This window comes from Myotis myotis, unplaced genomic scaffold, assembly GCF_014108235.1.
Source record: "Myotis myotis isolate mMyoMyo1 unplaced genomic scaffold, mMyoMyo1.p scaffold_m19_p_1, whole genome shotgun sequence".
NCBI classification, from domain to species: Eukaryota; Metazoa; Chordata; class Mammalia; order Chiroptera; family Vespertilionidae; genus Myotis; species Myotis myotis.
The window spans coordinates 57,692,987-57,719,519 of NW_023416313.1; the positions used below are offsets into that span (position 1 = coordinate 57,692,987).

Sequence of the window (26,533 nt, forward strand, 5' to 3'; positions counted from 1 at the left end):
TCTCTTGAGCCTGCAGGGCCTCAGTTGCCTTTACCTCAAAATAACGTGCATACCAGAGAGACACATCTTAGGGTGACACATTCTGAACTCCTATAGTCTTCAGAGTCAGTGGCACTGCTGAAAAGAATGTGAATTACCCAATCAAAGACTGGAATTATCAAGCACAAAGTATTCCAGGCAGATGGCAATGCATGGAAGGACGCAGCTCATTCAAGGAATAACCACACTCGTAATTTGCAGAGACCCATAATTGGCTGACAAGACCACAAGGTGACTTGGTAGTCACTATGGTAATAAATTTGGACTTTATGGGAGAACCCACTGGATGCATGTAAGCAGGGAGGAGACTGTCCGATCTGTTTTAGAAAATTCATTCTGACCTCCCTGTGTCTGGTGGATTCAAGTGAGGAGAGAGCTGAGGCAGAGACCAGGAGGGAGAAAACTGCAGTGGGTTAGCATGACATGGTTAGGGTCTGAGCCAGAGCAGTAGGTAGGGTCTAGAGTAGACCAAGATGGCTTGCCATAGCTTCTCCCTTCCTCTTCTAACTCCCCCTGAATGTTGATAAAGGAGGGTGACTTACAGACCACTGGATAATTGCCCAAATTCCCTTTAGAATAATATGCCATTGCAGTCATGTGTGGTCAGATTAGACTAGAATTGAAGATAAAATAGCTGCAAATCTACCAAGCACAAGTGTATAGCTCTTTTCACGGATGGGAAACAAATTAAGCAATAATGAATAACAGAAACTAGAAGTTGATCACATTCAATAGGGAGATAAAATCACTATTGAAAAGTGGAGTAAACTGCTTAAGCTAACCACTGTATAAATATGCCAAGTAGCACAGGAAATGTACATAGTTTCTTGATTTTAAATCTACATTGTAAGTATTTAGCCACCTGATCCTTGTTATATTATTTTCAGCGTTCATAAATCTACTTTAAAAACCTTTCTATAATTCTGTGTTTAGCGTGAGTACATGTGATGTACAAGTGCTTATATTTCACGTAATATGTAATCTGTCTGGTTTAAAGTCAAATTCTTCATTAAATTTTACAAATCTTAGAAACCTTGAAAATTCTGTGAAGTTTACCAAATACAGAATACCTTGATTTTTATTTTATTTTTTTAGCAAGGATTATCTTACCTGGAGATTTTTTTTTTTTATCTCACCTGAGGTTTAAAAAAAGTAATGAATTTTTTCTTTAGTCAGAGTCAACATGCAGCTTTAACCAATAAAACCTCATGAAATTCTATCTTATAATATCTGACACTTTTCTCTTAATTACAGTACTTTATTTCTTAGTGTACTACTTAGTTTTACAAATGGTTAAGCATTCACAAGTTTCAGTCTTGCATTGAATCTAGTTCTTTGAAAGAACATAATCTCAATATCCTACATAATGTGCAATTAAATAGAATAATATTTAAATTCCATTTCTTCTAAAATCTCAATATCTACTTAAAGTTTTTAAGCTATTATAAACTCTATTTGTAATGAAACATGCTCTAAAAATATAGCCTGGCTGGGGTGGCTCAGTGGTTGAGCATCGACCCATAAACCAGAAGGTCATAGTGATTCCTGGCCACAGCACATGCCTATGTCGTAGCCTTGATTCCCATTAGGGGGTGTGCAAGAGGCAGCCAATTGATTACGCTCTCTCATCATCACTGATGTTTCTATCTCTCTCTCCCTCTCCCTTCCTCTCTCTGAGCCAATGAAAGAGAATTTTGTAAATATAAACATTTTAAACACACTTTAATAAGCTGGATGAATGCATGTAAGTTTTTAATTCATTAATCTCTTAGTTCTATCCTTTTTCAAAATATGATTACTATTTTTTTTATTTTATTGATTTTTTACAGAGAGGAAGGGAGAGAGATAGAGAGCTAGAAACATCAATGAGAGAGAAACATTGACCAGCTGCTTCCTGCACATCCCCCACTGGGGATGTGCCCGCAACCCAGGTATATGCCCTTGACCGGAATCGAACCCAGGACCCTTCAGTCCGCAGGCCGACGCTCTATCCACTGAGCCAAACTGGTTTTGGCGGTTACTATTATAGAGATTGTGAAAACACATTTCATACAGACACTAAATTGCATTGTCTATAAGAGATTTATTTAAGTAGGAAATCACCACTGGTTATACAGAGGAAGATGCCTTTTTCTAGCCACAAGGACACAGGCAAGGGCAAGGTCCTGAGCTGGTCCAGGCCAGCAGCAATAAAAGATTCCAGTTTGGGGCTTACAACAGTGTGGCTTCCTCCCCGCTCTGCTTGTTCTTACCACCTTGTTCTCTATGCCATCTGTCATCCCCTGATGCAGATATTTTGAGTCACAAATTTGCCTTCTTATCCCCTAGTTTTGCTGAATAACCCCATTCTCATTCTTTATAGGTCACCTCATTTCTACCTTTCCAAAATGAAAAATAAATAATAAAGTACTCTTTGCAGAAAACCTATATTATTGTAAGACTGTTATTTTTACTATTTCCAAATGCAGTTCTACCCAAAGTTATAAATCTCATAAGCAATAAATTAAGTAACAATTTAATCTTCCTTGAATGAGGATCAACAGAGGCATATATTTTCTAGACTTTTCATTTAATAGAATTGTACATCCTTAATTCAGGAATGTTCAGTTATGGTGGGCCACCAGAGGGAACACAGGGGATCATGGTGTACATGGCTATGAGTGTGTGTATGTATGTGTCCTCGGCCCTTAAAATGAGCATCTACATCTCTGAGAATTCACATAAAGGTGTGTTGTATTGTGTTGTTCAGAATAATCAGTGTCTTTCTAATGAAATTAACACAATAATAATATGGTGCTTATTTTCAGTTTCAAAAAGAAGTTCAGGAGAAGCTCAGGTACCTGCTAGCTTTATGAACTCCTCAACCTCATAGGATTTACAAATTACCCACAAGCAAAGCAAGCACCAGGCTTTCAAGATCAATGTCATCTTTGTCATAGCTTTTCCCTTTCTGTCCTTCCCCACCTGACAGAAGCTCTGGGACAGACTAAGAGAAGGCATAAGGATCATTGCTAAGGAGGTTGCTTTCACTTCTATGTTAACTTGACATTGTCATAATGATGGGTTAGTATTTTAAATTCATTTTCAAATCTTAAACTAATTAAAATATACTAAATACATTTGTTTGAATTTCTTTTGGATATAAAAACTGTATCTTATTCATCTTCCTCGCAGAATTATAGCACAATGCCTAGAATGTAGACACTCAACAAATACTCGTTAAATGAATAGTGGTTTGTATTAAAAAAAAAAAATACCAAAGAGAAAACATAAGTATTGACAAGCAGCTTATCAATGTTGTAAATGACCCATAATAAATACATAAACTCAGAGATAGAGTGTAGGTCCCTATTTATATTTTAAACACGTGAGCTAACTACTAATTTCTATGGGGAAGCTGGAAAGGGGGTGTGAAGATAGTGAGAGCAATGACTATCTCTCTCAAAGTTGACTCGAACCACAGGAAGCATCTCAAAATCAAAGATATTGAATATCTTTTCTCAAGCTCTCACCAAAGCATGAGCCAGAAAAAAAAACAACCTTTTACAAAGGGATAGATCATTCCCTACCAAGGAGACAGCAGCCAAAGCACAGAAGGAACATCTATCTATTCCCTCACTTAGGGAAGCACGGGCAAGACAGAACACAGCGCCGACTTGGTGATATCTTTTGAATAGAGGAAATTTCTCAAACATGATGTATAGCCAAGTTTGAACATGATGACAGAATCCCCCTCTGCACCCTTACATCAGCTTGTAGACTCAGGAGTACAGTCTCATCAGAACAAGCCCAGGCTGGGGGAAAGCTCCTATGTGTCTCTCACTCTCAGAAAAGGACGCGAAGAGGCTTACCGGAGAGCACAGATGTTCCTTCCGTCTCACAGTCAGTCACCGAACTGAGAAGAAAAATGTTCCCAATTGGCTTCATTGCCTTGTTTTTCATTCAACAAAGAATCGGGTACTGAGAATTTCCTCAAGCAAATAGTCACTGAATTCTTGTTAAAGGGGAAGGCTCAAGCACCTTTTATTAAAAGCAACGAATCGATCATGAAATGAACCTCAGGAAATACGTTTTATAGTTAATATGAGGAAACGTACAATGTAACCAATTATTCAATAAGTATGATTATCTACAAGGACTGCTTAGATTTAGAAGATAAATAAAAAACTGTACCAAAGTGATTCTTTACTTGGTTTTGTTTATGCTTTTGCTGGGTTTGTAACTAAAATCCACTTCATTGTTAACTGCATTTTCTAATCTTGCTTCCTCTTCTCTTTTCTTTTATTAATGCCTAAATGGAGCTTTCAAGTGACCAATAACCTTACATTTAGCCAAAATAGCAAATGCGCTAAGTACGGCACATGTGTATTTCTCTTCAAACAATATGCAAATATACTATGAATATTTCAAGAAAACACAACTAGAGGTACAACAAAATTAAGATATTAAAATAAAACTACATATAAATGCATTTTACATTTAAATAAAGTTAATAAACTTTATTCTAAATAAAACATGTTAAATACAATTTTATGTTTAAATACCTCATTTTGTAAATCATTTTCTTTCATCAGAAAGACTGTTTTTTAATTATGTTTTTAAATGTCACAAGCTCATCAAACTCACGCTGTGGCTTTAAGATAGGAAAGGAATAAACTTGTGGAACCAACAAAATTTTAATATTCTGTTTTTAAAAAACATTTTCAGTAACCTCAGCTCCTTATAATGGAAAAAAGAAAAAATGCCACCCATCAAATTACATAAAATTTCAGAAAACACATTTCAGTTCACCTTTGTCTGAAGGTATTATTTGTGGTTTGACACAACATAGTACCAGTGTTGCTTTGTGACATTTCCCATGCCCTCTTCCCAAAAATAAATAGGCCAGTTCACCTGTAACTTTCCACAAAACCTTTCAGCAGAGCTCCTGAGTAATCTAGAGCAGTGGTTCTCAACCTTCCTAATGCCACGACCCTTTAATACAGTTCCTCATGTTGTGGTGACCCCCGACCATAAAATTATTTTCGTTGCTACTTCATAACTGTAATTGTGCTACTGTTATGAATCGTAATGTAAATATCTGATATGCAGGATGTATTTTCATTGTTACATATTGAACATAATTAAAGCATAGTGATTAATCACAAAAACAATATGTAATTATATTATGTGTTTTCCAATGGTCTTAGGCGACCCCTGGGAAAGGGTCGTTCGACCCCCAAAGGGGTCGCGACCCACAGGTTGAGAAGCGCTGATATAGAGGGTATGGCGGGGATGGTGGTCCACCTGACCTAAACAAAAGCCTAAGGTCAAAATTAACCCTGATTTAAAGTCACAAGGAAAATAATTTTTAGAGAAACTTCCCCAAGGCAATCCTTACCATCTGTAATTTTACAGTAATAAAGGGACGGAAGTGAGCGAGTGAAATGTACTAGAAAATGGCTGTTGCTTGTCCTGGGTCAGAGCACTTCATTTATGTCTGATTAAAACTTATATTTGTTCCCAAGGTCCTCAAAACAGTAGTCGCAAATCAGTATGTTTCTGGCCAGAGGTTTTGCATCCAAATTTAACGCTGTTGGCTGGTGGGTGATGATAGTCAAATAATCACTGCATGGCTGTACAGAGTTTAGGAAAACAATGAATTCTATAACTTAGCATCAAGGATTGTTTTATGATTATTTTGGACCATACCTGCCTTCTTCCAAAATAAACAATGTTTCTCAAATGTATTCCTCTCATAAAGAATTCCTCTCTGCTCTACCTCTATATCAAGTCATTTCCATGACGTTTCTTCCCAGTCCAAGTCTGTCATTTAGAATGCACCAACTCTTCTCTCCTCACCTTCCCAGCTGAAGTGCTTGTCAGTATCATCGATATTTCCTGTCTTCCTTTCCTCACCTCCCCATAGGTCCTCAACCAACTGAGATCTGTCTTCTCAGACCACAACAACAGCAAGCAAGTACTCGTTAATGGCAAATGTCACTAAACCTATAACAGGCAACTTTCAGTCCTGATCTTCCTTGGCCTCTAGGCAACTCTCCTCCCAGAGCTTCTGGATAGCACGTCCCCACGGCTTTCAGAGGAGTGTAGAGAAAGTGCCACCAAACTCTGAAGCCAGAATGCCTAGATTTATATAAATCAGCTCTGCCACGTGCTGGCTGTGTGACGGTCTGTAAGCCACTCACCTCTCTGGGATTCACAAAGTTTTCATTGGCAAAATCAGATTTTAGCCATCCCAAATCAGCATCTGCCCAACAGAGGAAATTCCCTCCACCTCAAGAAGTTTATAAATAAATAAATAAATAAATAAATAAATAAATAAATAAATAAAACAAAACAAAAAAACCTGCCTCTTCAAGTGTTTGCCTTATTCCGCTTTTCACTGTGCCATTAGGCAAGCACATAGCATAAGCCACTTCCCCATGGTCCTGGCAGAGAGCATCGCTGCTCCATGCTCCATTCCCACTGCACTTAGCATTGTATTTTTATAAATAAAGTTTCTTTCTATGCAAAGCACAGAGTTTGATTTACAGAGACCTTGCTGCAGTAAGTACCATCTCAGTTTTGCACCACTGATTTGGCGGTTAGCAGAGTAAAAATCATTTGTATCAAAGGGGCAAATGCTTTATTGAAGTAATATAGGGAACACTCGTTGAGAGGATGAAATTGATTTCATGCATGTAAAAGCATATAAAACAGTACTGGGCACATAGTAAATGTCATGTACAATTTAGCTTTTATCACTTTTATTATTGTTTTCCTCCTACTTCTCTGATCACTCCTTCTTTTGTGGTGTTCATCGAGATTTTGCCCCAGATCCTCTCTCCCCACAAGCTACAGTGTCCTTCCTTGCTGATAAGGTCTAAACATAATTTCCAGCCCACCCCAATTTCTTAAACTTTAAAAAGATGTGTGCTACTGCCTCCGGGATGTCTCAAATGCCACATGTCCACAGCCGAACCTAGCTTCCTCCAAGCCTGCTCCTCCCCCGGTGTTCCTTGTCTCTAAAATTGCAGCCACCACCCACACAGTCATCCAAGCCAGAAACCAGAAATCATGTCTGACTCTGTCATTCCCCTCATCTTCCAAATGCACACAAGTCCTGCAGATTCTTCCTACCTCCTAAATATTCCTTGAACACATCCACTTCTCCCCTAACGTGGGAGTGCTTAGTCCAGACCACCACTCTGACTCTCCTGGGCCACTGCAGCAGCCTCCTCGTCTCTTCACCACCAGCCATACCTTCTCCAATCGTTTTCCATACAGCTAACACTCAAATCTCATCATGTTTCCAACCCTTTGCTTAAAACTCTTCTGTTATGCCGAAACCGGTTTGGCTCAGTGGATAGAGCGTCGGCCTGCGGACTGAGGGGTCCCAGGTTTGATTCTGGTCAAGGGCATGTACCTGGGTTGCGGGCACATCCCCAGTGGGAGACGTGCAGGAGGCGGCTGATTGATGTTTCTCACCCATCGATGTTTCTAGCTCTCTATCTCTCTCCCTTCCTCTCTGTAAAAAATAAATAAAATATAAAAAAAAACTCTTCTGTTATAATGAATATGGTGTATAAAGCTCTTCATAATGTAACTAGTCCATGTATACTTCTTACACTACATTTGCTATCCAAGGAAATAAAGGACCAGTACTCAGAAACTATAAGACACTGAAGAAAGAAATTGAGGGATACAGACAAGTGGAAACATATACTGTGCTCATGGATCAGAAGAATTAACCTTATTAAAATGCCCATACTCCCCAAAGCAATCTAGATTTAATGCAATTCTATTAAAATATCAATGGCATATTTCAAAGATATAGAAAAAAAATATTCTAAAATTTTATATGGAGCCAAAAAGGAGAAAGAACAATCTTTTAGCAATCTTGAGAAAGAACAAAGTGGGAGGAATCACAATATCTGATATCAAACTGTATACTACAAGGCCATTGTAATCAAAACAGCCTGGTACTGCCATAAGAACAGGCACATAGAACAACAGAACAAAACAAAGCCCAGAAATCGACCCAAGCCATTACACTCAATTAATATTTGACAAAGTAGGCAAGAGCATATAATGGAGTCAAGACAGCCTCTTCAATATATGGTATTGGGAAAATTGGACACGTACACGCAAAAAAATGAAACTAGACTACCAACTTACACCATACATAAGAATAAACTCAAAATGGATAAAAGGTTTAAATGTAAGGCACAAAACATAAAAATCCTAGAAGAAAACATAGGCAGTAAAATCTCAGACATCCTTTGTAGCAGTATTTTTGGTGATATATTTACTAGTGCAAAGGAAACAAAGAAAAAATTAACCAATGAGGTTACATCAAACTAAAAAGCTTCTTCACAATCAAAATGAAACGGAGACCTAGCTGGTTTGGCTCAGTGGATAGAGCATCAGCCTGAGAATGAAGGGTCCTAGGTTCAATTCCAGCCAAAGGCACATGCCCAGGTTGCAGGCTCGGTCCCCAGTAGAGGGCGTGCAGAAGGCAGCCAACCAATGATTCTCTCTCATCATTGTTGTTTCTATCTCTCTCTCCCTCTCTCTTCCTCTCTGAAATCAATAAAAAATATTTAAAAAAAAAAAAAAAAAAAAGGGAACCCACCATATGGGAAAACATATTCACCAATGATACATCTGATAGAGTTAATTTCCAAAATATATAAGGAACTCATGCGACTCAACCCAGTAAGACAAACAATCCAATTTAAAAATGTGCGAAGGACCTGAATAGACACTCTCCAAAGAGGACATACAGATGCCAATAGACATATGAAAAGATGCTCAGCATCACTAATCATCAAACTAAAGCTACAATGAGATACCACCTCACACCTGCCAGAATAGCTCCCGTCAATAAATCAACAAACAGCAAACGCTGGCAACGATGTTGAGGAAAGGGAACCCTCGTGCACTGCTGGTAGGAATGCAGACTGGTACAGCCACTGTAGAAAACAGTATGGAGTTTCCTCAAAAAATTAAAAATGGAACTGCTTTTTGACCCAGTGATCCCACTTCTGGGACTATATCCTAAGAATCTCAAAACACTAATCAGAAAGAATATATGCACCCTTATGTTCATAGCAGCACTACTTACAATAGCCAAATCTGGAAACAGCCCAAGTGTCCCTTGGTAGAGGAGTGGATAAAAAAACCTGTGGTACATTTACACCGTGGAATACTACATGGCTGTAAAAAAGGAACTGTCACCTTCTGCGACAGCATAGATAGACCTGAAGAGTATTATGCTAACTGAAATAAGCCAGTCAGAGACAAATACCACATGATCTCACTTATATGTGTAATCTAATGATGAAAATAAACTGATGAACAAAATAGATCCAAAGGCATGAATACATGGAATAGACTGACAGATCTCAGAGCGAGGGGGTGGGAGGGACTGGATGAAAGAAAGTGAAGGGATAGCCAAAGAGCAAGCATGCATAGCCCATGAGCACAGATAACAGTGTGGTAAAGGCCAGAGGAAGGGAAGCCGGACTGGATAGAGGTGGGCAAAGTGGGAGATAATGGCAGACATCTGTAATAGTGTCAACAATAAAAAAAAAAAGAAAAAAGAATCCTCTACCATCATTCAAGCTACCATTGATTTGCCCAAATATTCCACTTACTACTATCAAACTGGTCATTTTATCCTTATCATATATGTTTTCCCAATATTTATCTATCTACCCTTTTTCCAACAGTCCAAATGCTCAAATTTTAATTGCCTTTCATCTAATCCATACTTTCCTTAACATGTAATGCAAGACTTCTTCCTCTTTTTGCCTTCCTTGTCTAATTCCAAACTTCTCTTCTTCTCAGAATGTCTATGGAAATTATTTTTTAAACCTTATATTTGCAGAGAAATTGAGACTCTGCAAAGTACATTGACACATTATTTCACTTTTATAAACAAACAGTAGAGTACGATTTTGTAGACTCATTTTTTTTCTTACAGTACCCAGCTACACCCTTTTCACAGCTTGCTCTTCCCAATTCCAGGAGGGGTCACCCAGGAGTACACATGCTAATGAGGATGAAAATGAAATTACTTTATTTTATTTTACTGAAAAGTACCTCAGGGAATTTCTATGATAACAACAAAGTTCTTTTTATTATTTCAATAATGAAACTATTTGGTAATGACCCAAAGCAAACCAGTCTTTTCAAAGTTTTTTAGTGTTAAAATAACAAAATTTAATTTTCTCCTCTAGCCAGACAGAATATTAAAATGTTTTACACTCGGTTCTCTCAGAAACTATGGGATACATACTATATGCCCAGTTTATAGATAAAGAAACTAAATCTTACATGTCAATTAATTGCCCAAGGTCAGGTTGGAAATTTGGATCTGATCTGTATGACTTGAAGGTGGACACCCTTGGGCACCACACTCTGCAGACAGGCCCGATTCTATTACACAGAGTGTATCAGCAAGGCTGCACTGCAGACAAAGTCATCTCACCTATCACCAGGGACATACAGAGTACAAAGCACAATAAAATAACATTTTTAACTTAAAATAAGTAAATATGTTGGGGTCCAGCTCCAGCAGGTCCAGGTGTTCCCAAGGGTGTGGACGGAGTTGGCGAAGAATGAAGGACATGGAGACAGCGTTCAGTTGATAAGCTTAGCGAGGTTCTCTAGCCAAGTTCTAGCCAGGATCTCCAGCCAGGTTATGTCCAGGATCTCCAGCCAGGTTCTGTCCAGGATCTCCAGCCAAGTTCTGTGTTTTATTGTCCTGTTACATCTGTATTTATACCAGTTGATTACAATCCTATCAATTTCTATTCCAAAGGTTAGGGCGTTTCTTATCTCCATTCTAGGGAGTAAAGATTATGTAGCTTAAGCATGATTGTTCGTAGTTAAAGTGATTAACTACCCACCTGGCACTTAGTTAAGGGGTTTTATTCCCTCCCTAACTTCAGGGAAAAATCCCTACCTGGGGGAATAACCTTTCTCAGAGAGGTGACCTTGGTTAAAACACATAGCACCAAGAAGGGGAGCAAACATATTAAGAACAGTGTGCCATATACGCCAGGTCCCCTGAAACATAATGCTGTGCAGATGTTTCTTCCCTGCAGCCACTGTGTCAAGCAGCAAGGATGGACCGGCTTCCAGCATAAATAGCAAATGTGTGCAATTCCTTGGGGCCTCAGACAGAGTCCTGCAGTGAGGCGCGCAGTAGGAAAGGGGAGAAGTTGAAGCTAATTAAGATGAGAAGTCTTCTGTAAACCCTGCTCTTACCTCATCCCCAAGACAGAAGATCTCATCTTGGACAAGAAGCACTGAGGCTTCACCTGCATACACAACCACAGAGGCCTCAGTTTCCCCCTCCACACACTGCCTCGCCTTCTTTTCTCCTCTAGTGCCACTTACAAATCTTCATTTTAACTGTGATTTTCTGATTGTATGAATAGATTTAGGGTTTGAAAGAGAGCAGGACAGAGTAAGACCCTCAGTCATTAGAGTCTAGTTTCATTCTCCAAACATTACATTCAACTTTTTATCTTCAGAAGAGGCAGGAGAATATAATTTGGAAGTATGCAGATTCTCCTCTGCCACTCACTAAGTGTGGGACATTGAACATGTCACTTAACCTCTCTGTGTTTCAATTTGCTCATCTGTAAAATGGGCATAATAGTAGTACCTCATTGTGAGGTATTGTGAAGAATTAAATGAGATAAATATATAGCATACTCAGGGATTTTACCTGGCTCAGAATAAATTCTCTATAAGTATTAACTATTATAATTACTATATAATGCATGTCATAAGAATTACAAAAATAATAGCTAGTCACTTCTCGGCCTTTTGGCTAAGTTCAAGTGTAAAAATAATAGCTACTGTTCAATAATAATTATGCTAAGAAATTTCCATTTATTCTTCACATGAACACTATGAATTAAATACTATCACTGTCCCAGTTTGAAAGAAACAAAGGCTCAGAGAGGTTATGGAGTCCAAAATTACCTAAGCAGTAAGTAAGTTAGAACTCAAGCCCAGATTCCAGAATCAACTCCTAACCCTCACGCTACTTCAGCTGGATGATAACACTTACTGATAGGTATTGAAGTTTTGTTCGGGGCCAAGCATTGTTCTAACAACTTTAAATCTCTGATATCTTATATCTCTTATTAAAATTAATTCAAACTCTCATAACTACCTTATGAGACCGCTGCTTTTTTTTCAATTAAAGTTTACTTTCAATATTATTTTGTATCGATTTCAGGTGTGTAGGATAGTGATTATACAATCATATACTTTATAAAGTGTTGCCCTCGATATTTCTAGTACCCACATAGCCCCATATACAGTTATCTCAATATTACTGATTATATTCTTATGCTGTAATTTACATTCCTGTGGCAATTTTGTAACTACCAATTTGTATTTCTTAATTCTTCACCTTTTCAACCAGTCCCTATACCCTCCTTCCCTCTGGCAAGCATCAGTCTGATGAGATCAATGCTTTTATTGGTCCCATTTTACAGATGAGAAAACCAAGAGACCAGACATTAGGTAACATGGCCAAGATCACACAACTAGCAAATTGGTAAAGTAAGTAAGTATACTCCACACTGAAAGTCGGTAAAACTGAGGTGCTAAATTTAAATGTCAATGACCTAACATCAGATTGAGTATTACAATTTTCAAAAAGGAAACTTTTCCCTGGTATAGTCATCTGAACTATTTCTAAGCCAGAATGATTAAGACAGATACTCAACACTGGAATCATAACAAAAGGCACTGATTAAATGCTAATATATTCTGATTTGCCTTACTACTCAATCATTTTCTCACCTCTAATAGCAGCTATTTTCAATAGTCATTTTCATTCTGTCCTCTACAATTTGAATAGACTCACTATTAACAAATATAGATTAACTTTTCTTTGTAAGCACTATTGCCTTCATTAGGTTCCTATCCCATAGAAGTTAGAGACAGTGTAGCAAGAGCTGATGGATGAATATTCAGTCCATGCAACTATGACAAGAGGAGAATCTGTCAATGATATATCTGGCCAAAACTCACAGGAATTTATAAGCATCAGTTATCAATAGTAATGAATTAGAACTGATTGGGTACTGAGCAGGACTATAGGAATACAATAACTCTTAAAGTACTTATGCAAATTAGATAAATGAGTCTTGGTTTGATGAGCAGAGCACAGGTTTGGCTGTAGCCCTGACCACCCACAGAGCCTCAACACTATATGCCAAGGGCTTGGTGTATGTTCTGAACAGATCTCAATGGATCTGAGCTAATATGGAAAGGTGCCTTTGAGGTCTAGAAAGACATGGTTGATAACAAGGTTAGAAACATGCTAGTACAGATTGAGAACAGATTAAGTCAAATACAAGGGGCAATAAGAAAGAAGGCAAGCAAAATTTCTTTGTAGAAAGACTGTGGGAGGATAGCAACGTGCCATGGAAAATAATAGCAGTCAGAACAAGTGATTGAGTACTTTTCATTTACAGCAGAATTAAATACTTGATTTTCTAGGCAAAAGAAAGCCCAATAGGAATATCTATAATAATAAAAGGGTAATATGCTAATTAGACCAGATATCTTCTGGATGTCCTTCCTGACCAAGCTGGGCCCCAAGGGAAGCCAGCCTGGGTCCCAGGTGCCAAGGGAAGCCCGTGCTGGCAGCTGGGGGAAGGAAGGCCTACTCTTGCATGAATTTTCATGCATCAGGCCTCTAGTATATATAAAAAAATACAATGAATAAAATTTAAGATTTAGGGATTCTTCAGAATGTTATTCTAGGTTTTAAAAGAAAGGGTTGATAATCCCAAATTAACTATTAGTAGACAAATAATAAATTAACAAGATATGGAACAAGAACCTATTAGGAAAGAAGACGTGCTAATGATAATGGTAATAAATGTGACCAAAACCAAAACCTGGCAGTTACTGGGCATTTAATGCTATGTACTTTACATTCATCCCCCCACAGTAGCACCATTATTAGTACCATTTTACAGATGAAGAAACTGAAGCTTAAAGAATGATGTGACTTAACCAGGATCTCATATGAAGTCATTAAATTGGCTTTAAACACAGATAGTCTAATTCTGGAGCTTACATGCCTGACCAGCTATGTATTAAATTAATGGAAGTAGCCATAATTAACAACAACACAGATGCAAGTACTGGACACATCAAATGTGGCCCAGCCTTCATTTGCATAGAGAAAACTCAAGATAATTAAGTCCCTGAGAGCAATGAAAACCTTACCAGAACAGAGTAATGGAAATAATGAGATACAGTGAAATTCAAATACACTTAAAATGACTTCTCTGCTAACCAGGAAATTAGTTTACAAATAGCAAGATTCATAATAAACTAAATGGAATGGACGTCCATGCTTGGCTTCATCTTCCTATTTGGAACTGACAGAGAAAAAGTTTGCTGTGTAGGCATTTTGTGGCAATGGCTTTACTATTGTTAACAGTGACAACAGTTCCAGGCGGTATTTCATATTTGCATTGCAGCCTTCAACATAGAAGCAAAAGCACCTGGCAAACGTTCTTATTTTATTGATGGCTGGGATTAATAGAGCTCCTATCTGTCAAAGAGCTGATTAATCCTCACACGGACTCCTGTGACACAAATAGGCAAGCAACCTATTTCTACACGTTCCATATGAAGAAACCAAAAGCCCGAGGTCCTGTGTATAATTGCTTAGTAATACCATGGTTGAGCCTGCAGTGAAATCATAAAGAACCCACTATTTCCCTTCCTCATTGACTCAAGCCCTGTCTCTCACTTCTTACCTCAAATTACCTGAATCCTGGAGACCTTCTCTATCTACTGAGTCCCTCACCACTGAGTGGTGCTGTCTCTTTCTCAAGCTGGATTCTCATCCCCTCCTTCCCTAGCTGCTCACCCTGCCTCCATTCTCACTCTTCAAACCACTCTCAGCATTGCTGCCAGAATAATTTCCTTTTCTTTTTTCTACTTTTTTAAAAATATATTTTTGATTGATTTTTCAGAGAGAAGAAGGGGAAGGGATAGATAGAAACATCAATGAGAGAGAAACATCAATCAACTGCCTTCTGCATGCTCCCTACCAGAATCAAGCCAGCAACCTGGGCATGTGCTCTGACCAGGAATTGAACTGGGAACCTCTTGGTTCATAAGTCGATACTCAACCACTGAACCATAGTGGCTGGGCCAGAATCATTTCCTTAAACCTGCTCAGAAACAGCTGTACCTCCTCATAGTCTATAGAAACAGGCATGAAATCCTCCATAGATATCCACGACCTCCCTCAGTCCAGACCCAATCTGTGTTACTAGCCGTCTCTCTGACTGCTTCTCCTTTGGCCTAGGTTCCACAAGCCTAAACTTCTGAACCCAAACCCACTCTGCTCCTTGCTCATTCTGTTCCATTTCTAGAAGTAACCTTTATAACTCCCACACTATCGACGTTATCTTCACAATTCCACGCCAATGCCATCTCTCCCAAGAATCTCTTCTAATACTTCAGTTGAAAATGGCTGCTCCCTTTGACTCTACAGCACACATTGGCCTTTATTTCTCATCTTATTCTATCTAGAACTATTGTGACTTTTAAAAGTATGCCTGTCACGTTAGAATGTCTCTCACTGAGCGTCACAGAGTCAACTATGTGTCCAGCCCTGAGATATCTAATGAGACGTAGATCTCTGCCTTCATGGAGGTGACAGTCTCGCAGCCTTTCACCTCTAGAGCTCCTTCTCTGAATGACAAAACACACCATTTGTTCCAACTTTCCAAGAATGGTGCACAAGCAGTACCATTCTAGATACATAAAACAGATATGAATTCATTACACACAACAGATGCTTTTTAGAAGTGGTTCTCAAGTATAGTACACAGACCCCCTGAAGACCCTTTCAGGAAGGGTCACTGATGTCAAAACGAATTCCAAATAATATTAATGCATGGTTTGCTGTTCTCATTCTCCTTTTCTCTCAAATGTAGTGTAGTGTCTACCAGAGGCTGCATGAGGTGTGACATAACACCAGATTGAAAGCATAAGTAGATAAGAGAATTCAGCTGTCTTCCATTAAATCAGTCATTAAACAGATTTGCAAAAATGTAAAACAATGCCACTTTGTAACTAAATTATTTTGCAAAGAGCAGTTTTTGCTAAAAGATATGTTATTTTGTGTTAACATGTAATGTGTGTTCTGTTGTTGATTCTTAGATGAATTACACAAATATTTTAAATTTATATCTTAATTTCTAATACGGTAAATACCAATGGATAGAACCCACATAAAGAAAAGCTCTTTGGGTTCCTCAATAATTTTCAAGATTGAAAAGGGTTTGTGAAACCACAAGTCTGAGAATTGCTTGCTGCCTTAGAACACCGGGACTCGTGTCTTTCTGTGGAAACCCAAGTGAGAATGCCTGGGTGATAGTTGAGTCATTAATCATTGCAATGTTCCCTGAACCTGATGTCTTTTCACTCATTTAAAAGTTTTTCCCCCTTCCCTTCCCACCTGAAGGCCCCTAGTCTGATAATGAGTTGCTTAAGAGCAGACTAACTAGAATTTATCTTAGTTGCTGCAGCACCTCACACAGATTGGGCAGCCAGTAAATATTTCAGGAAAGGAAAGGAGGGAGGAGGGGGGAAGGAAGGAGGGGAGGAAAGAACATAGAAAGGAAGGGAAGGAGAAAGGGAGAATTGTGTCTTCTTCATTTTTCAGAGATTCTACCACAGTAATCTGCCTATTGAAAATATCTGTTAACCTTTATGCAAATGTGTTGCATTGATAACATCTAAAGTGATCAAGATGCCAATAGTTTCACCTCCTATGTTGGTAAATCCCAGCACAGCTTAGAAACCATGATTTTTAAGGGCGAACTTAAAAGATTATTCTCATAAATAAATCAATGAACAAACATTTGTGAACAGTAATCTTTCAGTAGCAGAAGACAATTTTCAGAAAAAGAAATGACACATTTGGGAAATAGATACAGTCAATTTGGTCGCCTATGCATGAATGATATCCCACATGGATAATAGTCCCACATCAAGGTTTCTTCCTTTTCCAGAGACTATACAATGAAAATTTTTAAATAATCTGATAAACCCCCTAACACAGCATTATCTTCAGGACCTATCTTGATTCCCTCCCCATATAAAAATCTTTCCTATGTAATCGGTTCTTTTAGCCTCCTTTGTTAATGCATTAAGACATTTATCCAAGGATAGATATTATCCATGATTCAAAATCCATTATCACCAATTTACACCTTAACTCAAGTTAGCTTATCAGATTAACTAGCCAACAAATTTACCTCATAACATTTCAATTTTAACAGGTACAATCTTCAACCAAAATGAGTAACTAGGGGTTTCACACATTATATCAGGTTCAGAAGCAGAGGGCTGCGAACCAGAGGGTATTTTGGCTCCTTAAATTATAACACAGAGTCAGACATCTATACTCAGGACCAAGGCTAGAAAAGAAGTTCAACACATTAGGTTTGATTGCCTGTGATGTTCCACACTGCTGACCTGAACCCTGGTTAGCAAGACAATAGTCAACAGATACTTGACAAAATATATTTGGCCGAAACTCATAAAAGATATTTTTAAAAGAGCTTAATTTAATACATTCCCTCCCACTACTTCACATACTTTTTGCCTAATATTTTATTCAATCTTTCTTTTTTTTTGGGGGGGGGGGGGCGGGTGTTAGGGGGCAGTGCAAGTTTTTTGAATCTTAATGAACTAAATTGCAATTGTGTTGATTCTTAAGATTTATAAATTACTTTCTAAAGGCAATACTATCAAGGTTATCCACTCTCAAATTTAAAGAAGCTTGAAAATGAGCCTTCAGGATTTAAAGCACTAATAAACCGCCCTAGACCAATGGTCGGCAAACTCATTAGTCAACAGAGCCAAATATCAACAGTACGATTGAAATTTCTTTTGAGAGCCAAATTTTTTTAAACTTAAACTATATAGGTAGGTACATTGTTATTAACTTAGTTAGGGTACTCCTGAGGCTTAGGAAGAGCCACACTCAGGGGGCCAAAGAGCCGCATGTGGCTCGGGAGCAGCAGTTTGCCAACCACTGGCCTAGCCCTTCCAAAAGTACAAGTCAAAAGAAAACTCTGAATCTCAATTGTTCCAATTTTGTGTTCCTCTCCCAACTCCATCTCCTTCCCTAGGGAACAGGCACTCTAAGGTGGGATGGAGTCCTAGCCTCAGTTTGAAGTGAGGGGCTGAGAGGGGGTGGGGTAGGGCATGATCAAAGGGGACATTTCTCACTCTTCTTTCCTCCTCTTCACTTCCCCTTGAGCTAGGTGGATTACCTCTTGATAAATAAGAGTATTTGGTGGGGAAGGCAGGTTAAAAAACAAACAAAAACTCACTCCCTACTCCTTTGTTTCTCCTCCCCCTATCAGTCTGCTAACAGGGAGAAACCACACCATCAACACCAACATTTCCACGTTCCTTTTACATCAAAAGGGACTTGACTTTTTATATAACCAAATGCAGTGTTTTAGCCCTAACCAGTTTGGCTCAGTGGATAGAGCGTCGGTCTGCGGACTGAAAGGTCCCAGGTTCAATTCCGGTCAAGGGCTTGTACCTTGGTTGCGGAAACATCCCCAGTGGGGAGTGTGCAGGAGGCAGCTGATGGATGTTTCTCTCTCATTGATGCTTCTGACTCTGTATCTCTCTCCTTTCCTCTCTGTAAAAAATCAATAAGATATATTATTTTTTAAATGTAGTATTTTAGTGACTTTTTGATAATGTACAGTTTTTTGTGAAGTTAAATTTATTTATTTTTATATTTTTAGGACCAACCTCATTTTTAATAAGGTTTAAAAAAAGAAAAAAAGTTTAGAGAAAAAAACTCCCGTTTTTGCCAAGTGCAGCTATAGAAAAGTGCTTGTCAGTTGAATAAAAACCACATTTGATAGAGAGAAAAAAAAAACAACAACAACTTTGAAACACCTGGCATATATAATTTCTGGTATCTACACTATACGTAATAGATTATCACATGTAATAATTGCTGCTAAACTGCAGACTACATTTTCCAATAAACCCTAATCTGAAAAGGGTCCTTATGCTAACCAAATTTTCATTAAGATCTCATACTTCTGTCCTAGCCAGTTTGACTTGGTAGTTAGAGCATTGGCTCACAGACTGAAGGGTCACAGGTTCAATTCCTGGTCAAGGGTACATGCCTCGGTTAGAGGCTCAATCCCCAAACCCTGGTCAGGGCACGTGTGGGAGGCAACCAATCAATGTGTCTCTCTCACACCCATGTTTCTCTCTCTTGGTTTCTCCTCCTCCCTTCTCTCTCTAGAAATCAATGGAAAATATATCCTCGGGTGAAGATTAACAACAACAAAAAATAATAAATATCTCATACTTCTATTTTAATAATAGTTCCTCTGATATTGGTTATTGGAATACAGACTTCTTTATGAAGAATCTGAGATATGCTAAAATTTATGCTGACTCACTCTTTACATACGCACCAATAAAACACCAACTTCTAAAGGAAAACATTATTACTTTCCTTATCTGACATCAAATTACTTGGAATCTCTCCAACAGTGACAGTCCCACTTCCATCTTCCTGGGAAATATAGCCTGAATTTCTGCCAGTCAGTGAAAGGCCTTTAAATTTGTATACAATATGAGAGCTACTTATATTCATTTTACTAATCCTAAGAATTTAGTTTCCTATCTTGGTAACTTGCAACCACAAAGAAACAAGACAGAGCAGCCTCACATGACAAGTTTCTGAATAGTCTCTTATTCATCATATTTGGATTCTGAAAGATTTGGCAAATAGTATTCACATTATCAGCCAATCTGTTTAAATAAGATTACAGACCCTCTGTCAGCTGCTTTCCAAATTGTATCCAGAGGTGCAATCTTTGGTGCCTTTTTTTATAGTCTAGTTATTTCCCTGAAAAGTCCCTTTGGCTGTATTTTATTCTCATAATTTTCTTCTCCTGCCTCTGCTCTATCATTCTATATATCTATCTCTTGCTCTCTCCTTTCTTTCATCAATTATTCAATAAACATTTATGGACTGTACTAGGCATGGAAGTCTAAGATAATTATATCTGACTCAAATTACTCCCAGGCTAAGGTGGAGAGACAGACCCATAAACAGTAAAATGTGTGGTAACACAGTGTCTACGGTGCATAGGCTACTGTGAGAACACCAGGAAGAAATGAATGACTAACGGTAGGAGTCAGGAAAGGTTTCTAAGGGAAGATAACACCTGATGAAGTCTAAAGTGAGTCTAAGCAGTACCTCTCAAACTTTAAATCATCCAAGGATCTTGTCTGAAAGGTTCTGAGTCAGTAGATCTGGGTGGGATCTATTGAGCGCTCAGATGATGCCCATGTTGTCAGTCCCCAGGCCATTCTTAGACTACAAAGGTCTTAACGGATGACTAATGACTGTTAGTAAAGGACGGGTAGGGTGAATACAGGCAGAATAGACAGCGTGAAGTAAAGCACAGAGGTAATAAACCCTGAGTGTCTGTAATAAAGCACATTGGTGTCCCAGGCAATGGGAGAGAACAGTTCCTAAACTGGGGTGAATGGGAATATGGTATATTTTAAAGGGAAGGGAATTTATTTCATAGGCAATGGAGCCTATCAAAATGAGCAAGACAGTTACCTGGTAACAACTGCAAATCAGATCTGGTGACTTCATTGGTAGAGTCATGGGCAAGAAGATAACTTGCTAGGCTATCTAAATAAACCTGCTAACAATGATGATGAGGGCCTAACTTATGGCAGTAACAACAGATTTACTCAAAGGGAACTGACTTGAAAAATGTTTAGGAGATAAAGTAGGTTGATTATATTTTTACGTATTAATTTAAAAGTTCTGCAAGTTGTACTTTCTTGGCATTCTTTTCAGGCCTGGTGTCTATTCTTAATCTGAAATTTAGTAGCATGTGATCTTGAATAAGCCACTTAACGTCTTTTTGCACCAGATTCCACGTTTTAAAACAGTGAAGAGTTGACCCAAATAAACATTGTGGTCTCTTTAAATGCTAAGCTTTATGATCCCATGAAATAAATTCATCTCTTATTAAATCATGGAATCATAGAGTGTATTCTTAAAACTTATCACAATACCTGGAGTGTAAATGTACATTATATGACTAAATTGAATCCACCTAGCCAACAGGTATTAAAACTTGAGATTTTTTAAAAAAACCCTTCCACTTCATCACCCTTGACACTCATTACTAAGTCCAGTTGCTTTGTACATATGTCGTAAAGGTCATTCTTTGATTTATACCTTTATTCCTTTTTAACTGGATTTCTGCAATAGCACCTTAAGTGTTCTCTCTGGTACCAACCTAATCACTTTTTAGACACTGAGAAACTGAAGAACTTAGGAGTCAGAATCACCTGGGCTTAAATGCTAAGTCCACTACTTCTTGGCTGTGTGGCTGCTAGCAAGTTATTTAACCTCTTTAAATCTGTGTTTCCTTATCTGTGAATCATAAAAATGATATGAAGACGAAATGTTTGTAAAGTGCGTAACACAGTGCCTACTACACAGTAAGAACTCAAATCTAGTTATTATTCTGAAACACAAATCTCATAGACTTAAGCAGACACTTCACAAAAGAGGAAAAGCAAATAGCCAATAAAAAAACGAAAAGAGCTTCTTCATTAGTAATCAGCAAAGTACAAATTAAAACTTCCATAAGTGCAATTATGTATCCACCTGATTAGCAAAATTTCAGAACTTATAAATCAAGTGCTGATGAGGACATAGAGCTTCTCATACATTGCTGATCTCACCGATTGGGGAAAATACTTTAGCATTATTTAGAATTGAATGTGCACATACCCCAAAATTTAATTCATTCCCTTGCTATGTATCCTATAGAAGCTCTTATATATGAGTACTAGAATCTATGAGCAACAATATATATGCATAAAAAGTATTATATATACTTATTAAGTTTATTTATTATGAATATATTTATTAAATAAATATATATAAATCAGATAATATATATATATATATTAGTATAAGTAATATTGACACAATCCAAATGTCTATCAACAGTAGAATGGAAAATTAAACTTGCTCTATGCATGAAACAGAATATTATACAACAATTTTCATGAATAAACTAACTGCATGCATCAACATGGAAGAATTGTACAATGTTTAGCAAAGTCAGGTGACTAAGAATATATATTATATGATTACAAGTTGGAAAATCTTCAAAGGAAAGTAAGGGAATAAGTGTGATAAAAGGCAGGGTGGTGGTTAGGGGTTACCTATAGTGGAAGGAAAAGCACGTGATCTTAAAGGAGCACACAGAGACTTACCGGGAGTCTATTTCTTAATGTGAATAATGGTTATACGACATTTGCTTTATAATTATTCCTCAAACTGTATTTTTCACACATTCTTCTATGTGCATGACATCTTTCACAATTAAAAAATAAATGTGGCCGAAACCGGTTTGGCTCAGTGGATAGAGCGTCGGCTTGCGGACTGAGGGGTCCCGGGTTCGATTCCGGTCAAGGGCATGTACCTGGGTTGCGGGCACACCCCCAGTGGGAGGTGTGCAGGAGGCAGCTGATCGATGTTTCTCTCTCATTGATGTTTTTAACTCTCTATCTCTCTCCCTCTCTCCCTCTCCCTCTCCCTTCCTCTCTGTAAAAAATCAATAAAATATATTTAAATAAATAAATAAATAAATAAATGTGGTCATGTTCATTTCCTCCTTAAAATCTTTTAAAAGTTCTTCATTTTGGAATAAAATCCAAACTCCTTAGCTTTATTCTAAGAGATCCTTTATTATGTATCTCCTGTATCCCTCTTCATCTCCACTACTTCCCATTTATGCCCCAGCAAAGTGACACCTAGTCCCACCCCACCCCCCCACAAAAACGTACACTCTCTCAAGCCTGTGGACCATCGAAAAATGTTCCCACTGCTCCCCTTCCCCTGGCTAACCTCTTACTGTCCTTAATAGTCAGCCAAAACATCATCCACTCCAGTAAGCCTTCCTTGCATGCTCTCCTCTGTTGCACGTCCTTTGGCCCCCATGCCTGCCCGTGTCACAGCACCGTATAAAAACTACACATTTGCACTGAGAGCTCCTTTAAGGCAGGCAATGTCTCTTTCATCTATCCCAAGAGCTGATTCTCAATAAATCTGAGACATCACAGATTCTCAATAAATGGTGCTCAATAAGTAAACATTTACGATGGGGCAGTATGTTTTCTACATTACTTAGAATGATACATAACTCAAAATAATATTAAGTTCAGCCATATAAAATTGCCCTTCTTTTAGTTTGAAAATGGTTGAGTATTGGCAATTTAATACATGTTGATTAAGCACAGAATAGTGATGACTATTACATCTGCTTCCTCAATGTAACTGTAAGCAGACTGTAATGAAAATCATGATGTGAAATAAGCATAGGGTTAATTTCATCAGTCTTCTGCAGTCATAGGTTATACATTAACTCACAGGGTAGCCTATCTACCCAGAGTTATAGAAGCCGCTAAGCAAATGAAAGAAAGCTATTGATCACTAGCTCAAAACAGCTTCTTTTAGAGTCTTACAAGCACCGCTGTCATATTGTATTTCCCAGAGATGTAATTTGACAGATAACTAGTTCATCACTGCTGGAGTCTATTGACTATTGACTTTGATAACTATGAAACATCAAGTATTCGATTAAAATATATATTTTGCCTGTGTATGCTATTTTTATAATATTTTTAAAAATTATTCCAATTAGCAAGGCAACTGGGTCTTTTTAAATATTGTTTAATCAAGCAAATTGATTTTTAGGCTAAAATGTCATAAATTGAGCTTTATAAAACTGCTATGTGATTTCTCTTCCCTTATTTCTAAAGATCTAAGTCAGTGGTTCTCAAACTGCGGGTCACGACCACTTTGGGGGTTGAACGACCCTTTCACAGGGGTCGCCTAAATACATCCTGCATATCAGATATTTAAATTACAATTCATAACAGTAGCAAAATTAGTTATGAAGTAGCAATGAAAATAATTTTATGGTTGGGAGGGTCACGGCATTAGGAAGGTTGAGAACCACTGATCTAAGTGTTCTGTTAATATATATATACCTATATACTACTATCTATTTATACAGGAATGTGAATATGTATAGGAAGTAGGAATATATATATGAAAGGAATGGAGCATTATAATTTAGCTCAGAACCAATTCTTCTACTAGAAAGTATGAATTGGTAAATACAGAATTATGATAATAAAACCATTGAAAAGTACAGTTACCCAACTGTTACTCAGTCACATGGGATTGTTCATTGCCTCCATTTTACATAGGCTGACAGCATCCAGGATGGCAGCATCATTGTGTTATACAATGAACCCACGCACCCCAAGACCTCCTGCTGCTATCTGTGGTATTAATAGCACCGCACCATCAGTTAAACATCCTCTCCAACCAATGTTCACTTTAGTGACATTATTCAGAACAGTATTTCTCCAGATCCATACGCTAAATCATATGCAATATTTAAACTGGTTATGTAGATATTTAAACATTTCCTGCTAAGGAATGTTTTCAAATTTGTAACTCACCACTGCTTGTTTGGTTTCTCATCTATAGGAAATGGATCTAATTCAACAGCTTCTTGCATGAGTTGCCATAACGAAGATCTGAGATGATCCTGCCCTTGGTATTTCTCATACTAGCCTAAAATCAAAGCCAAAACATAGACAAATTTGATTTTAACATTTAAATGGTTATTTCACCTGCACTGAGAAAACCAAACAACGGCAAAGGACAATTGGTGATGGGTGACACAGGGGCGAGAAATAAAACATCTTGAGGTAGTTCACTCTGTAAAATTACCGCAAGCACAAGAACTTTGGTTTCACCAACACCAGAGTAGCTGGATATTTTGTAATCTGAGCATGAGCCCAATCAGTACTGCTACTTTGGGTGATATAATATTTGTATTTGTTTTTAAGATTTTTTATTGATTTATTTTTTAGAGGGGGAAAGGGAGAAAGAAAGAGAAACACTGATGTGATAGTGAAACACTGATCGACTGACTGTCTCTTGCGTGCCTCCTACCAGGAGCAAGCCTGCAGCCCAGGCACATGCCCTGACCCCAACTGAACTGGCAACCTTTTGGTGCACAGGACGCTGCCCAACCAACTTAGCCACACCAGCCAGGACTGATATTTGGCTTTGTGATATGATTTGGTTTTCTGACACAAGCCATCCTACTAAGCTTCGACTGAGGCAGCGCCACTGTTACATGTTTGCCTATTCTGCTTCTCATGTAAGACTTCATTGGAACTATGGATTGCATAGTTACCAACAAAAGGACTGACTGAGAGAAGTTTGAAAACCACTGAAGTATATGAAATAAAATAAAGCTAAAGTTGGTCTGGAGTTGGAAAGAGGCCTGTAAGTAATTTTTCCATAATCTGATCTATTTTTAAAAAGTAGATTTGTAACTTAAATCTGTTACTATTATTTTTTGATATTATATCAGACCAGATTCTCCAGGACTGTGCCCGTTTCCAGTGCTCTACCCCATCATCAAACGTAAGTTTTGCTTTCTAGTTTGGGAAGTATGGTCACCACACCCAAACCAACCTCCTCTCTGCCCCAAATAAGAATCCCTTTCTTGGCCAGAGGCTTACAGTAACTGCTCCTAGGAATTCCTCCCCCACAACCTTCTGCCCCCAGGCCATCCCTATGTGGCCCCAGGGTCACTCACCACCAATTCAGAGGAGGTGAATTTCTTTCTCTTCTGAATTCCTATTACATTTATTGTTAAATCATTAATATACAATTATATACCACCTTTGTTATTTAACCTCATCTCCAAAAATGACTATAAGCTCCTAAGTGTCAGAAACTATGTTACAGGTTCCCAAACTCTGTTACCCATAGCCCTTAACAGAGAACTCTGTACATCAGAGACATTCATTCAAGAAATATTAATGTGCCCCTACTATGTGCCAAACAGACGCAGTCAGTCCCTGGCAGAGATTATAGTTTAGTGGTAACACAGAAAACGTAAGGACAGGTAATCTCTGTGTTGTGTGATACGTGCTATGACAGAGGTAGTATAGACACTGAGTGAACATGACCAAATAAACAAACTATGCGCTTTCCTTCACTATCAATGCTTTCAAATGCTATCTCCAATGTATGAGAAGGTATCATAACTTTAAGAAACTCATTGTCAGGGAGCACATGGAGCACCCAGGCTGGTTAACATCTCAAAGCCAGGAGGCAGTTTTTAGTACTTTTCTGTCACTGCTGGGTTGTTTTCTCCTTGCTTTCCAGAGAGAGAGAGAGAGAGAGAGAGAGAGAGAGAGAGAGAGAGAGAGAGAGAGATTGTAGCAAAAATCCTGTTCATTACTGCTGGGTTGTTTTCTCCTTGCTTTCCAGAGAGAGAGAGAGAGAGAGAGAGAGAGAGAGAGAGAGATTGTA

The 26,533-nt window shown here is 38.1% G+C and overlaps 1 protein-coding gene across 6 annotated transcripts in view; it reads right to left on the minus strand.

Moving 5' to 3' along the window:
* MAPK10 (mitogen-activated protein kinase 10) overlaps positions 1-26,533 on the minus strand; it is a 274,871-nt gene that overhangs the window by 244,351 nt on the left and 3,987 nt on the right. For all 6 annotated transcript variants that reach the window (XM_036338730.1, XM_036338712.1, XM_036338703.1 and 3 more), the window contains exon 2: positions 24,658-24,772. The gene's annotated coding sequence lies outside the window, so the exon portion shown is untranslated. The remainder of the gene's footprint in view (positions 1-24,657; positions 24,773-26,533) is intronic.